Raw genomic sequence first — 16,897 nt, 5'->3', positions numbered from 1 at the left:
AAGAAAACATTGCTAATTCATAGTTCATTGTGATTAACGACGTACCTAAAGTATGACTAAATGATGATCATTTTCTCTGAAAAGGTTATTAAAAGACTCAGAATCAGTAAGGTTTTAATACTGTAACTTTGCCTGGGTTTAGTGGCTAGCTTGCTTAAGATTAAAGTGTATACCAACAGCATCATCATCAAAATGTAAAACATTTTCATAACATTTTCAAATTGACAAAAATCATTTTGCATTCCCATGTTAGTTTCTCTTCTTGTGATCTTTACAAAATAGATAAGGATTTCTGTATTGGCTAAAACTATGAAAGATCCAATATTTAAATAGAATTCTGTTTGTTTTCAGAGTACAAAATCTCAGTTGTATTAATCTCTTCAGTGGCTAATTTGTGTAGTAATAGGCTACAGAAACTCCTTTTTCTGGAAAGATTTTGTGGGGAAATATTTTAGTCTTATTTACACATGTTGACCATCTGCAAAAGAAAGGACAAGGGACATGGTACTCTCTTTTCTCTTAGAGGCTTTCAGGCTCAGAAAAGCCATATAAACTTCAGCTGTATGGATACGTAGAAAAAACATCTCTTTGTGGCCATATGTAGTTCTCTGAAGTCCTCTCATGATATGATATTGTTCAAAGCATCTGGGAGGAAAAAATTCCTAGGAGAAATACTGAACTCACATGACGTGAAAAATGGCACATCTGCTGAATACATATTCAATTACTGAACAAGTTAATATCTGATCTGTATTTCAGAAATCCTTTCAGAAAGGATTGTTTGTGAAGAGCAGTTTCTGGGGAAAGGGGATGAACTCAGGAGAAAGTACTAACCTTGACCTTGGATATTTATTATGTGGCATTGTTTTCTCTCATTTTTATCTTTATTTATTTCATATTGTTATTGTAGAGAAGGATGACTACAGTAAATGTGAAACTAGGCACACTTCAGTAACTACTACTGTACATCAATTCTTTACTGAAAAGAAAAAAAAAGCATTTGCTTTGGTAATAAAGGTAGGAAACAACTCTTGCCTCCTAGTTACTAGCCCTGTGAGGTTTGACAGAATAAAAGACTTTTAAATCTTTTAAAGACTTTTATTCTTTTAAATAAAAGAATTTTAAATCTTGTATGTAATCCTGCTGTGTACCTTTCAGGTTGTCTTTGCTCCATTTCTCAATAGAAAAGTGGTCAAAAGATACACAAGATTTAGAGATATACTGGAAAAGTGCTTCCATCCAAAGGGCTGCTTTAATATTAAAAAGTATTCTTGTTTATTTTGAACAACATATTTTCATAGGAGAAAAGTTAACTGTCCAATACAGGACAGACTATCATCCCATTCACAGGAAGTCCATATTTAAGAAATCAGTAATGAAAAACTCCATCAGGAATTTTTTAGATATCTGAGGTCTGAAAGTATATGAAGTATTCTAGGGAGAGCAGAACATTTAACTAGTTCTCAAATAACTTTGGTTAGTTTTCATTAAAGATTTCGTCAAATGCACCACCGGACAGTGAAAGATACATTCATTAATTGACAATTTGGAATTATTCCTACATTATTCATATCTTAACTCATAAATAAATTGTGTGAGGAAATGCAATTAATATTTTAAGAAATTATAAATAACAAAATGTGATAATCTGTAATATTTTTAGCAGTATTTAATGCAGTCAGCCAGACATTTCCTCCAAATTTATATTTGTGAAAGACAACTTATTCTCACCTCGGAGTCTCACATTTGCGTTTTGAAAAAACTGCAGCAGGGTGAATATTCATGGCACAGAATAACGGAGAAAGACTCAAAACCACCCTAAGTTAATTGAATATGTTGCCAAATTAGTAAGGAATCACTTAAGAACTACTCACTTTTGAAAGAGAAACCCTCATTTTTCAGCATATGCTTTAAACTTGGGCCCAGAGCTCACTGCAGTATCAAGATGCAACTAACACATACCTGGCAATAGTCAGAGAATGTTCCTTGAGCCTTTCTTACAAGATATCTACTCTCTGAAACTATTGTGTGAGGAATTCCTCAAATGAGCCTTGAACATTGGCTACAATAGTGTCCTTAGTATTTAATTGTTTCTCACTGACAACATTATTCCAGTTACTTTTCCTTGAAATCCCATAAGCCATTTTTAATTCTCTTTTTCTTCCTTTGGAGCAATCATTGCTGCATTAAATTCATGCTATTTTAATACTTCATAGAGAAGGACTGAGTGTAATCATCCTTCCAGTATTATTGTTACAATATTCCTCTCTTACTCACATGACAGATATTGAAGACAATCCCAGTGCTGGGACATTCTAAGATTTTACCAAAAGAGTTAGGATTATTTATTCAGAAAGTAGAGTTAAATCATATGAACATAACAGTAAATCAAATATTTATTTGCCTGCTCCAAATTCATAAATAGAAATTCTCTCTGAAAGTATAATTAGTTCCATAAAATCATGTTGACAAACTCAGTTTCAAGATCATAGAAATAACTAAAGTAAGAAAACAAAAATCACCTCTGCTTTAACAGAAAGATCAGGTGCATATTACTACACAATATTTCCAACCACAAATTGTTACAGTGGCAATCAGTTACCATATTCAGCAATTACAGTTTTCATTATTTTTTTAAAGTATAAACAATCACATTCAGATGTTTTTTAAGTATTAAATTTCACTAGTGTAAGGTAGCTTAAGACAATCAATAGAGAATCTGGTTTGTGTCATGGAATGTCTAAGTGGGAATAAGCCACCACTGTATCATTTGCAAACCCATCTTCAGCCTGCCAACAGCAAATAGTAGTAGTTGAGTTAGTATCTCAGTAGCCACATACTTCATAGATGCCATAGCAGTGTCACGGGCACTAGGAGGAAGGTTAAATTACAGCAGACCTTTTGCCATCTTAACTTATTCCAGAAAATGGGTGGGCATATATATATGCATAGCCAAGCTTGGGAGTTTACAGAAATGCTCCAGTTGTTTATGTGTATGAAATCTTACCTAGCTATGGATCAGGAACTCAGGGGGATATACCATATATAATGTGTTACAGGTGTTGGTAGACGCTGGTACTCAAGTTCAAGAGAACCTATTTGGCCAGTGGGGTCACCTTGGAAAAATGAACAGTGCTGAAGAAAGTACCTCAGGACATCAGTTTTGGTGATCCTATTAAATATCCAAAGGTTCTTGTAAAGGTATTGGTATGAGAATATGTTTTTTATCATTTGGTACTAGATAAAGCAAAATTAAAGGCTTAATTTTGAGTTGTCTATGTGTTAAATTCTCATACTTGTCTCATATGGAGTAACCCAGAGTAACTGCTTTTATAGTAATTCATCTGTCTCCTGATTTACTTAACCAAGACAAAATAAACCCTTAATTGTATCGTTTCTTTCAACTGTTTTTAGACCTTTTCCAGAGGTAGAAATGATTAGTCAGTTTAAAGGTACAGAAGAATCAAACATACTAAGTTCAGTGAAAGTCACTTTTAATTCACAAACTATGACAAGAGAGCTGAGTCTGTAAGCCTTCTCATGATTGCTGATAAATGTTATCCTGTGAAATGACGCAATTAAAAAAATAATAATAAATTCCTACGAACAAAGGGATGAGAGTTTTGAAAGGGTTACATCAAATTCATTTTTGTTTCTTCAGCTCCAGTAACAACATAAAAAATAGAAGTGCAGAGAATTACAAGTACAAACTGATACACAAATCAAAGTTGTATTTAGCAAACCATAATATGCACAACGATTAAAGCAGTCATTCACTGTATTATCCTAAAGCTTTAAAAAAGAGTGGCCAAGAATAGCTAAAAGATTATGCTTCGGTTAAAAAGCATATCAAATGTTTCTACATGGATAACACAGAGATAGGGGCAGTTTACAACCAGATGTAGGTTGTATTTAACCAGCTCATTTTTTCCTAAATGTTGAAACAAATCTACTAGAGCATACCCTTTAAAGCAAATGTATAAATTAAAAAACATATCATTCAGGGTATGGTGACTTAGTTCTTCATGACAAACAATGTCAAATGTCATCTATTTTTTCATTCTGTTTGACACAAATTCAATTTACAGAGGGCTTGTTTTTTTATTGTCATAAACAGCGTGTCAAGGGGATGAAAAATGCTGTGAAATCACAAAAGGGGCATTTGGGGCAGGATTTTTTGTTTTATTTTTACATAATGGTGCAAAATACAAATATGACAGTAAAAAGAGGCACTAGTGCTGAATAAAATATTTAAATGTGTGTATATTCCAGATGAAGATGATGCGAAGAAGATTAGCCATCATTTCTTTGCTGTTTAATTTATTATTCACAAAAGAGTTAGGCTTTCAATAGGTGAAATATTTCACAGCCAAGTTCCAATTTAAAAAGAAGCATTTCTTTCAATATTTATTAATAAATACAGTACACAGCATCATTATGTATAAAAATTACCTTTCCCCATTTCCTCTAAGACAAAGGAATTGATCATGTAATTTCCATGTAAATATACTCTGACAATGATCAAAGCAGTTTTAACTCATCAAAACAGCTTTTCGGGTTGAGCCCTAATAAATTGATGAATTTAATTACTGTGATTTTACAATTACTCATTTAGCTTATGATTGAAGGATTTCTTTTTTCTGCAGGTCTTTTCTGCAGACCACGTATTTTGATGTGCTGCAAAATGAATGCTCATGCAGTACAATTAATTATGTCACATTATGATAAAGCACCTTCAATCAAAGCTGTACGATTTCTAATCTCCGTGCACAATAGATACAAGACAGTAGAGACTTTTTGTACCTGTAATGTGACTTATGTTAAATTCAGTAGTACCTCTATCAAGAATTCAGAATTCTTGGGAAGACAACAATTTCTCCTACACTAAAAATTTCAATAGGAAAGGTACCTTTAGAGCTCAAACTTTTCCAGGCAAAAAATCGTTTTACCAAGCAGCAATTCCTAAGCAGTTTCTTGCAGTTTGCAGGTTTCTGATGATACTGTTGCAAATCTTCTTTCTCTTCCTGTGTTTTCTTCTCAGGGGCTAACATATCCATCCTAAACAAAAACTTAACCTTTATTTTTCCTGAAAGGTATATATACACAGAATAAATTCATAGACTGGGGGTAAGGAAGATGGGGGGAAAAATGGAGGAGATGGAGGGAGGATAGAGGGAAGAGTTTTAGGATCTCACAATTATTCTCAGCTGATACAATTACAGTATTAATTAACTTAAATTGAATTACTGTATTCATAGTCTTATGGTAAGAATTATTTATCTGAAATATTAATATATTTGTACAAAACACATATAGGGATAAAAACATCAGATTTCTGTTATTTAGAAAAAAATCTCTGATTTTACTTAAAATTTATAAATTACATAATACCTTCAGATGGTAAATAAATATTTACTTCTTACCTGAGGCAGTTGTCTAGATAAAGGAAATAACGTAATCCTCTATGCATGAACCTATTATCCTTCCTATCTTAGCTTGCCTTACATCGGTGTCATAAAGCAGAGCTGCTTTCTTCTAGCTGTTATTGAAGGGCAGCTGCTCTACCCAGAAAAGATGAATAGTTGAGTTTCTGAGCTCCCTTAATGCCACTGTCACTCAAATGCAGAAAAGCAGCTGAGCCACTTAAAGCCAGTTGTACTCTTGGGGATCATTTCTCTATGCTACCTTCTGATTCACACATATAGACCAATAAATTTCTATATGACATTATTTTTCTTGATGGACTGCCACTTTGAAGGAGCCAGGGGTCACTGGCAACTACCAACACCAACTAGGACCTAAACAAAGCCCTACTAAGGGGCCTCAAATCTGAAGGAAAAAAAAAGAGAACACGCCTGCCCAGTGCTCCTGCACTTTTATGCTACCCCAAGGTCATGCAGGAGTCCAAAGCAGCATTCTCCTGTTTGCTCTTCAATTGGCTCCAGTGTGAGCTGCCAAGGAGCGCGCTGCTGCTGAGCACAGAACTGAGCTGCACTGCCGCAGCCATTTGACAGCAGACTCAGGACTGCTCCAGGTGAGCTCCTCTACTTACATCCAGTAGCTACACCCAACCAGAACACGGACAACAAAGCGGCCACTACTTCCCTCTTGTTCCCTTGCAGTGATTTCTGCCCCATGATCTCATTCTATAAAGTGTAAACACAATTAACTTCTAAAGACAAAAAGTAGGAGAGAGCAGAAGAAAAGAAAAGTTGGCATTGTTCATAGCATACATAAATTTGAGAAATAAAGCTGACTTTTCAATTGTAAACTTATTACCTCCTAAACAAAGTATAACTCATCACTTCATTGTGTGCATTTGTGGTAGGAGTTTCTATTGATTATGCAAAAGATTCAAGGAAGATGTTTTCATTTACTGAAATATATTTTTGAACAGGTACTAGAATTCTGAGATTGTTTTTGATCAACCAGCTTTCCTTCTAACTTAATTCATTTTAATGATGATTACATAAATATGCAAGTTTGAGCCACCTGACCCAATACATGATGTGAAAGTTCCTGCATACATTTGAATTATAACTTAACTTTGGACAAAGCATAACGCACAAAACTGTGTACCTACTTACAGCAACCGGAGACATCTCAGATTTACCAGTATGGGTTAGGTTGGAGTTTTTAAAGTATACTATTTCCACCTATCCATCAGCAGTCAATGCTGTTCATAACAGCATGGGCCTTAACAAGAAATTTTTAGGCAGCTAAACTATAGGGGAGAGATTCCATTCAGGCTCTTACCTAGGGATATATTTCAGACCCTTCATTACCCAGAACTGAAGGACTTGAATTTGCACTGCTTGAACAGCACCTGCTGCTATCAGGTCTGCTGAGTCCTACTGCATGACACAGCACTCCAGTCATGGCTCTGTTCCCACCACAAGCTGCTATCAAGGTGAGCTGAATTTCAATCTGGTAAGTTTCTGGAACTTCTACAAATGCTGTAGAGAATGCTCCTCCAGTTCAAGTACATTTCACAGATCTCATCTAGTAACTTTAAAAGGTGTTATTCTGAGAATGAATATTAAATTGATATTTTACTTTGCTAAGAAACACGTTTTCACCACAAAAGATCCCGCATGGATTTCAAGATGACTCCTGAAAGAGAATTTTGAGTTGGAAGAAGAAATCAAAAAATTAAGTTATTGCATTGGAAATAGTATCTAGTTTGAAAAGATTTCCTCCCAACCATTTTTGTATCTGTCTTAGAATAAATGTACTCCAGAAATTAATCCCTCTGGAAACTGGAAGTTTTCTTTTGATCACACTGCCTGTGCAGGGCATCCACAGAAAGTGACCCTTTTTTTCTAGTGGAACACATCTATATTGCTCCTATCATGCATGAGTGGCAAACCACTATGTCCAGCAGCTGTGGGTTCACAAAGTACACAGCATCATATACTACAGCTCCAAACAGCAAAAACTAGACAGTGTTATTGAAATGACTTGAATTTAAGTTTTCCTGACATAAATCTGCAAAGAAACTGCCTATTTAAGGGTCAACATCAAAATTCTTGATCTTCCAACTCAAACACTAGCTCTCATGCCATACTCTGTCCTCCTTGGTGCCAATGCAGAGATGCTTCATCTCAAAGATTCATGAATCTAAAGGCAGAGTGAACGGGGAAGCAGACATGGGAGCTTAGAAAGGTACCTGGAAACATGTCATGATGGGACAATAAACAGGAGTGCACTCTGTCTAGACATGGAGAAACTGTTACACTGGGAGAGAGCTGTTCCATATGTCCCCATTATTAGCAGTTGAAAGTGGTCTTCAGAAGAAGCAAAAATAGAGAGGAGCTTTGCCAGTGAGGGGATGCATTAAGGGACAAATGGGATGACACTGTTCAAGGTAGAACCCTCACTGAAATCTTCAGGATTTGCTTGTGTGCAGCTGAGAAATGTGTGTTATTTACCATGACATGGAGAACTTCACTTGAGATACCACATTTACAAACCTAATCTCTGTAAAAAATAATTATATGTAAAACTGGAGATAAACTGGCCACATAAGCAATGTCCAGAAAACTACTGTGTGTGGAAAGTATGTCAATTCCAAATGCACAGAATCCACCCTTTACCTAAGTACCTAGAATCACTGAATAAAAACCATTGTTGAACCATTCAACAAGTCCATATGAGCAGTGTTACTGAAATCAGTGTACCTGCAGGGGACTAGTACTTGGAATTTACAGACTGAGCAACCCCAGGATCTGGGAATGGGGAGATCTTCCAATGGAAAGTTAGTGAATTTCAGTACATTTCATTATAAAATTTGTTAATTTTCTACTGATTGATAAATAACTGCTTTTATAAGCGATTTCAATAGTGTTGCATAAAAACTTCAGAGTCACAAGCTGAGTGCTATGTGATATCACAGTATTGCAGGCATTTTGAGGAATACTTACTTGAGCTGGAGGGAATGTCTTTTACTTGGGTGCACGTGAATATGACTGCAAGTCATCTCTTACCACTATCTGACATGAACTGAAGTTTGGGAATATGGAACTGAATTTTGTGTTGACTTGTTGAAAACTATATAATTTTTTGCTTGATAATGAAATAGCATTTGGAAAGACTAGAGACATTGTTATAGGGTGAGAAATAGCTTGGGAATATTTAAGAGGAAACAGAACCAATATAGCATGTGCGTTTTTCTACTGGCTCTTTACAAAACCATTATTAGTTCCATCGGTTGATTGCTCAAGTGCAACTCCAAGAATCTTCACTGATGACTGCAAATTGTGGGAACTGTGATCTCGTAAGGGTCTTGTTGAAAAAAATTCTTTAGTGTCAAAGATGAAGTTAGGTTAAACCGGTTACAATTAGGCTGCTAGAGTCTGCAGCCATAAGCTAAGAAATGAACACTGAAAAATAGGACAAGGTTACAGAATGGATGAGTGTGTAGGAGATTGCTGGCATATTAAGGAATATTACAATGAGGTGCTTCAGAGAAAAAGCAGGGTGCTTTTTTGTTTTCATTTTGTTTTTCTTAGCAGAAGCACTATTTTATGATATCTAACTTTGGAAGATGAAATAAAGGTTTTGTTAATGGAAAGAAAAATTTCTTTCTACAATATGAAGGATGGAACAGAATAAGATAAGAAATAAAAATTTACCAGCTATTTATTTGCTCCCATTATGTAGTGCTCTCTAAGATTTTACTTTGGCACTAACTTGAGCTCCATTAACATCTTTTTATGAAGATGTTTTCATCACTTTTGTTCATCCATTTAAAGACAAAAAAAAATGCATTTGGATAAATACCAGGAATCAAAAGCTTCCTGTGCTCTTTAATATCAATTAAAATATTGGGTTCTGCTTTTGCCAGGAGGTAAGGAAAACAAACAGGCAAATCATAATCTGTCTTAAATGCACTAAGAGCTGAGCAGTGACAGCCACTCTGGAAAGTCTGTGGGAAGCAGCTCAAAATTTCCCACAAATACAGAGGGAACTGCAATCTTCTCTAGTTGTTCTCACCTTGGAAAGGTCATCCTCCTTGATGTATGAGATGCCTGAAAGTTCTGCCTGTTCATGCATGATGAATCTCTATATTGTAAAGATGCAAGGAAAAAATATGAATATTCTGTGGGACAGGAGTGCTCTGGGCTGCTTTTTCATTATTTAGCTTTGGACCCTTTCATGGAAGAGTATAGGGTAATCATTTATTTCAGGTTATATTCAGGTTGCCTGGCATAGAAGGAGAAAATCTGAATTTACTTGCATTATGTCATAGTACTTGTGGGCAGTGCAGGTGACGGGAACACATTTTGACACCATCAACAATTATTTGACTGTGGCAAGAACAATGAATAACATAAGAGAGAGCAAGTATTTGTGGGTGGGCATTTCAGAAAGCTTCTTCACTGTGCCAGAGGAATTTCATGTCATAATGAGCCCTCATGGGACTATGGATATATTGGGATGAGCTCTCACTGGATGATTCAGTAGCTGAACCACATCGAGAGAACGAGTTTACCTCTGTCAGATTATAGCGATTTCAGAGATATGGGCAAAATTGATTTTTATGTTAATTAAATTTTTATGTTAACTAAAAACATCTTGATTGCTTATCACTTGTCTGGGGTCTACATATTCTACCTGAATTGCTTAAAGTAACAGGGATCTTCTACCTGTTTAGAGGCAATAAATATTTCTCAGCAAAGAGATGTATAGCGTGTCTACAGGTGAAAGGATTTTGCAGCTGCCAAGAAAATTCCTTTTCAATAATTTAATTCTTACAGGATTTATTATAGATACAGAATAACCTTTCCTTTTCTAAAATGACTGGAGAAAATTGAACTAATTAGAGGGAAAAAAATGCAACACTAAAGAACTTCTCAGTTGTTTCCACAACGTTTCTTCATACAGGTAACTTCACATTAGCAAATTTGAACAATCACACGCCATTGCTGTGAAAGGCACAAAGTCAACAATCCATAAAAAAAAAAAAATTATTGAAAAAAATTATTCATTAGTATCAGCCAGGTATTCTTCTGAAACTGAAGAGGTCTCTCCTCCCACTGAGGTGGACATTGGCAGAAGGAGGTCAGAGGAATGGGTTGAGTAAGGCAAATATACCAAGACTGTGCTGAGCTCACTCAGATTATTTGAGAATTGTATGCTCTGATACTACAAAAGGGTAGAAACATATCTGAAATTCATCCACATAGCTTGAGCTCATGAAGAATTAACAAGTTTATTGGACTGTTTAAATTCCTAAACCAAGAGTTTATGTCTCATAGTCACAGGATGAATATACAGAAGTCTTACATGTCTAAAACAAATGTGTGCTGTTTTGTACAATTGTATACCATCATGCTTTTACAAGAAAAAGACCTATTTAAGAAGCTCAATAAATGATAATGAATGCTGATGAGACTACGTATGGTATGGCTTTGTGTATAATTAATTAGAAATATTGATAGATCAAGATGTAACTTCAGAATTATCAGAATGTGAGATTAGACTTAAAAAGCGTGAAATCATGTAATCTATCCTCATCACAGGAGATTATCAGCTAACTCTCAGAGCATCATTTCAGGTGACAATCACCACTTTGGAAAGCACTACATTTTGAGATGAATCCTTCTAATCCTTTTGCTCAGGCTTCCAGTTAGCCTAACACTTGTCAAAAAACCCTTAGAAGTTCCCTGAAATTTTCCTTCTTTGTGGATCTTTATCATTTACATGTAATTTATAACTAAAAGAGTCTGGAAAAAAATTGTCCATCCTTATTCTATCTGCCTGGAGTTTCCAAAATGCAACAAACTTAAATCTGGCCAAGATACTTAAACTTTCTTATTTTCTCCATGCTTCTAGATCGGTCAGCACTTGATAGAGAGAAGGAGTTCTGTTCTCACATATCTATTTCAGAACTGAATTTTTAGAATACAACTGAATTAAGACGGTAGTTTGTAAACCTTCTACGGGCAGTGATTTATTTTTGAACATCTAATTAATCAAATGCATATTAAGCTAGCTTGAAAAGCTTTCACAGACAAATTAAATAAAACAGACATAAAATTTTCAGCACGATAGCTCCTTTCCTATCTTGTGGATGCCACATCTTTCAACTATCTTTTGGCAGCACTGAATAGTGCTGAGTGGTAGCATAGAACTGGTAACAAGAAAGGGCAGAAATCTGCAGCTCCTATGCAAAACAAGCTGCAGATCAGACAATATGCTGTAGATGGGTCTGCAGTATCAAGTGAAGTTAATTCAATAACAAAAAAAATTGCCATGACCCACAAACCCTCTCTCTTTTACTTGCTTGCTTTTATAAGCAATTTATTGCTACTACCTGAAATTATCATTTTCATGGTTCCCATCATCCAAGTACTGTCAGAAGCAAATGTCTTAGAATAGGAAAATACTATAGTAAATCACCAACAAAATGACATGTTAACTGTTATAAAGCATTCATCATTTGCTGTCATTTACTCATTGAAGAACAAGAACAAAATCAAATTATACCATATGCAATATCTTAAGTGTTGATAAATATAGTCCTTTAGATTGCTACAGAGGAGAAATAAAACTCTTAAACAACCTTCCAAGTTTTGGGGAGAAACATACATTGGATACAACTTACATTTTTAGGGTACCATATGATGGTATCAAATAAAATTATCATCTCATGCCTACTGCCTTATTCTCAGCAAAATAATGATAAACAATCTCAAGGAAAATAGAATAGAGAATAAAAACATTAAAGATTCTCAGACAGACTTTAATGTTCCGCATTTATTTGGATGCACATGTAGAGTGTACAATGTTCTGAACTGGATGAAAAAAGTAGCTGATATTTCTAAATTTTGATACAAGCTTTCATATGGTGTCATAAAATTTTACTCTAATGAAATCTATCTCAAATAATTTATTTTTTTCTTGAATATGAACAGCCTCAAAGCTGTAGAGGTGTAGAGAATATAAATTTGGAATATAATCAACTGCACTGTACTGCAGTTACATAAGCATCAAGGCTTGATTCTGTGATATGCTGAATGCTTGCAACTCTTACTGCTGATAACAGAAGGACATAGTGCTCAACATTTTGCAAGATCAGGCTCAGGTGATCATTATACACTGACAAATTACATTTTAATATCCTTTAACTTTTTCATATATAATCCCTTCTTTAATCATCCTGAAGTGAAACTAAAAGCTATAACAAGTGGAAATTCACATTGTGAGAAGTTGGAAGGTGCTAAGAAGGCAAACACAATGCTGCCAAGAAAGAAAAGAGTGCATTTAATATTTAATAAGGTAATAGGACACCTTTTTGTGCACCTTTGAAGTCACTGCATTTTGCATCTGTTATTTAATCACATTACTGTTTAGTAAGTCCAATTAATAAGTGCCTTTATTTGCTGCTTAATGCAAGTAAATTTACAAGACCTACTGGATCTGTTAACAGATAGCAAGTTAAGATTGTTGTTTCAGAGACATGTACTATTCTTACACAGGAATGTTCTTTATTTCTATGGCTGCGAGGGAGTATTTAGTCTTTACTAAATGATACAACATAAAAAGCAGTGAAAAACTAGTTACATGTGCCACAGATATTAAGAGTTCAACTTGTTTATAAATATCTAGAGGCCAACATGATCAATACTTGTAATTTAGGTTCAAGTTGAATCAACATGTAATAGCCTGAATGCCCTGACCACTTATCACTTGGGCCACCCATACAAGTTAAGATGCTTATTTTACAGCGATTTATTGGCTGTTGTGAATATGCCCAACAGCAACTGAAACAGAAATCCACTGTTTTGTAAAAGAACAGAGAAAACTCAAGCACTACACAAGAGGGCAATATCTTTAGTCTTCGACTGGAACAGCTACACACAATGACAATGTGTTCTTTCCTCCTTCCAAATTCTTGGCTTAACTGGACAGACTAGTTAGCAGAACTGATAGCTGCAGTGATTTTTGTGGCCAAAATGAACTGACATCACACAAAATGGCTATCAGATAATTAACAGCTACAGATAATTAGCACACAAAATATAAGCAACTAAGGAAAAACTCTTTTCTATGTTCTATCTATTGATTTTCTATAATGATCCTCGTGCAGTACAGACAGCATGGATAAAATAATGCTATAGGAATAATTTCTAATCTAGTTAATCTCTAATCTCTATCTCAAATTCAAGCCCACTGAAGAAGAAATATTAACTGAAGTATTAAAACACAATCTTGGATAAGGCTTCTGTCCACCAAAAACTCTCTTTACAGCACAGTATAACCAGTGTATACCAGTGTAGACTATTTACAGTTTCCAACACCTCCCACAGTTCTAAACAGAACACCAGGGGGGCTTTTCCTAAAAATGATGATGGATGTTCAAATTCAAGGTGTGTTTTTATATTTGATTACATACTATCAACATAAGTTAAATACCTGTGTTTGTATAATGATGTCAGGGTATTTACAGTAAAATTCTAAAATGGATACCAGATACTAGGAAACTAGGAAATCAAATTCCATCAGCAGCATGCCTTATTCTAACTCTCGGCAGGGATGGAAAACACCCTGCAAGCTTATAACAATTCCATTGCCGCTTTCCACAAAATCAGTTATCACTTCTTAGTGAACTGGTAAGCTCTCAGAAATCTCCGCATTGTGCTGTTCTTGTACAGTGGCAGTGTAGGCATTATAGACCAGGAAAGAAACAGAAAAAATGTAATTTAGTAGCTCACACATTTTTGCAATCCAGTCTGTCATAATTTTGCAGATTATTACTCAGTGCTAATGAATAAGAGTAATTATTTCTCATTTTCCTCTTTGAGCAAATACATACAAAGAATCTTAGATTGTACTAGTCCAAGATGGAAAGTGAGATAAAATCACATGTATTTTTATAATGCTTCCAGAGGCAGCATAGCTGGGGAGTGCTAATCTGATGCATTATAAAAAAACTTCAGATTTAGAAACTACACATTTTGACAGCTGAACAGAGAATTAGTTTGTTATGAATCAAGGATCCTGAAAATGCATCAGCAGATTAGGATCATGTAAACAGTCCTAGATCTGGGTATTTCTATGTCCCTTCTCTATCACATAATATAAAGAGGTCTAACATTGCACCTTAGCCAGATGTTGTGTTATCACCAACATGATCAACTCATCAGCTTTCATGCCCGAGTCTTCAGCTACTGCTCTGTACATTAGGTTTTATTGTTTCACAGGTAACAATTTACTAAACATGAATGGAAAAGAGAAGCTATTAATGAACATGCATTTACAAATGGAGAAGGGATTGGCTTTTTGTCCAGTTTGTCAAAATTTGATCAGCAGTTTATAGGATACTATAAATTCCCTATGCAGACAAATGTAAAGATAGATGGAGAAAGTAATCAAAGCAACATTTTACTGTTACAGGGTAAATTCAGTACTTTTTCTCAGTTCAGCAGAATGCAAAACAGCATTTCTAGGAACAAAGAATAGATCTAGCTTAAAAAAAAAAAAAAAAAAAAACTGTATCAGAACATCATTCTGGTTTAGAGTCCAAATTTACAGAGATAAGAAAACAGAGGAATTACTTCAAGAGATGACTACAAAATGAAGGAAATTAAGAGATGGCTGCATCTCTCTTTGAAGGTACTTACAAATGGGAAAGATATCTAATCACGGAAAATTTTTGAGGCTGACGGGACATGGACTAAGTATGACGCTGTAAATGAAAATGGAAGCTAGAGAAATACAATAAATAACATTTTAGTCAGAGTAGTTACATATAAGTGTGATGATCTCTCTCTTGCTCGGTCTTGTTAGAAACAATAATCATAACTGAAAAATAAATTAACATCCAATCTCTGTAGATAAAAAAAAGCAACTTCTGGCTGATCAGTTTAGAAAGTTACTGTCATCACTTCTGGACTTAAAAGTATCATTTGCAGATGGATGAAAAGAGCACTACGTTGGTATCTCCTCATTTCATAGGCTGTTTGCAAGGTTATCTTCATGGTCATCAAAAGCTGGATGAGTAATTTTAAAAAGCTGAATAGAGAACACATTTCTGTAGCAATCCTGACAGGTTTTCCATCAAATTCCAAAGGTTCTTATAAAACAAAACCAAAATACTAATAAGTGAATCCAAGATTTATTAATTTTCCAGGATTACATCATCTGTCTATGTTGCCTTTAAACAAAGAAGACAGTGTTGAAGCTCCACACAAATTTGTACTTTATCAGATGATCATCATTTAGTCCTATGTTAAATGCACAAGTGATTAAAACACCTGAATAATTGGAGGTATTCCTAATGGAATAATTTCAATAATGTTCTTTAGGGTATCCTTGTGTTCATATCTTTAGGCAATAAAGATACGTTCAAATTAATAAACTACCTCATAGATAAGATGGCTTTCAGCATTTACAGTTCAGTTCTTGAAACTATTGGTTAGGAAGGCAGTCATGAACTTGGCAATAATTATGACATTTTTGACCTTCCCATGTCATGTAAATTGATGTGTGCCTGACATGGGCAGACTTTGATGCTAAATTCAAAAGCTTTCAACTTTGTCATTGTCCCCATCTTGTAATTGCATGTGTTAACTCTAAAGGAGACTGAAACAGAAGAGCAAAATCAGGAATCAGAGTGCAGGAATATATTAATATTACTTTTCAAAAATATACATATTTCTAGCTCTTTTAAAATAGATTCAATTGTGATTCCTAAGTTAAATACTTTCTATAAAATGAGACTATATACTAAATACTGACAATGTATGATTATATATAATAAAGTGGTTGCATTGTCAGTAAGCTTATTCTCTATTGCTTGGCATTTTTGATTGCAAAAATGAGATCCAATCAATCAGAAATAAGCATTCATATTTCAACAACTTTTTTCACATTTTGTTTGTTTTGTCTGTCACATAACATTTAATGATCAAGCAAAACAATTGTATTTTATCATTTGCAATGATAACTGAACAACCTTTAACTGCAAAATTCAGTGAGCTGAATATAGGTGGTTAAGAACTATTATAATCATATATTACAGTTGAGTAAACTGAGAGGTACATGAAGTGACAAACTTAGAAATATTAACAGACTGAAGGGACATCCGCAAATACTACGTACATTGATACTAAATAAGTATATGTAATTCAGGACCAGGTACCATAAGATAGGATACTCCTTTGAAGTATCACAGTAATATTCCAATACTCAGTATGTATGTTCGTGCAAGCTATTACCAGCAGCATGATCCAGCACACTCATACCAATAGACTGTGTTTTTATAGCTAAATATTGCACTACAATGAAGTGATGTATCAATAACTGTATACATTAAACAGTAACAAAAATAATTTCAATAAAGAAATTCCCAAGTGATTTTATAATGATGGATGGAGACATAAATAAGGAC

The sequence above is a fragment of the Numida meleagris genome, chromosome 4 (assembly GCF_002078875.1).
Source record: "Numida meleagris isolate 19003 breed g44 Domestic line chromosome 4, NumMel1.0, whole genome shotgun sequence".
NCBI classification, from domain to species: Eukaryota; Metazoa; Chordata; class Aves; order Galliformes; family Numididae; genus Numida; species Numida meleagris.
The sequence above is the reverse complement of the archived record's forward strand: the minus strand, read 5'-3'. Positions refer to the sequence as shown.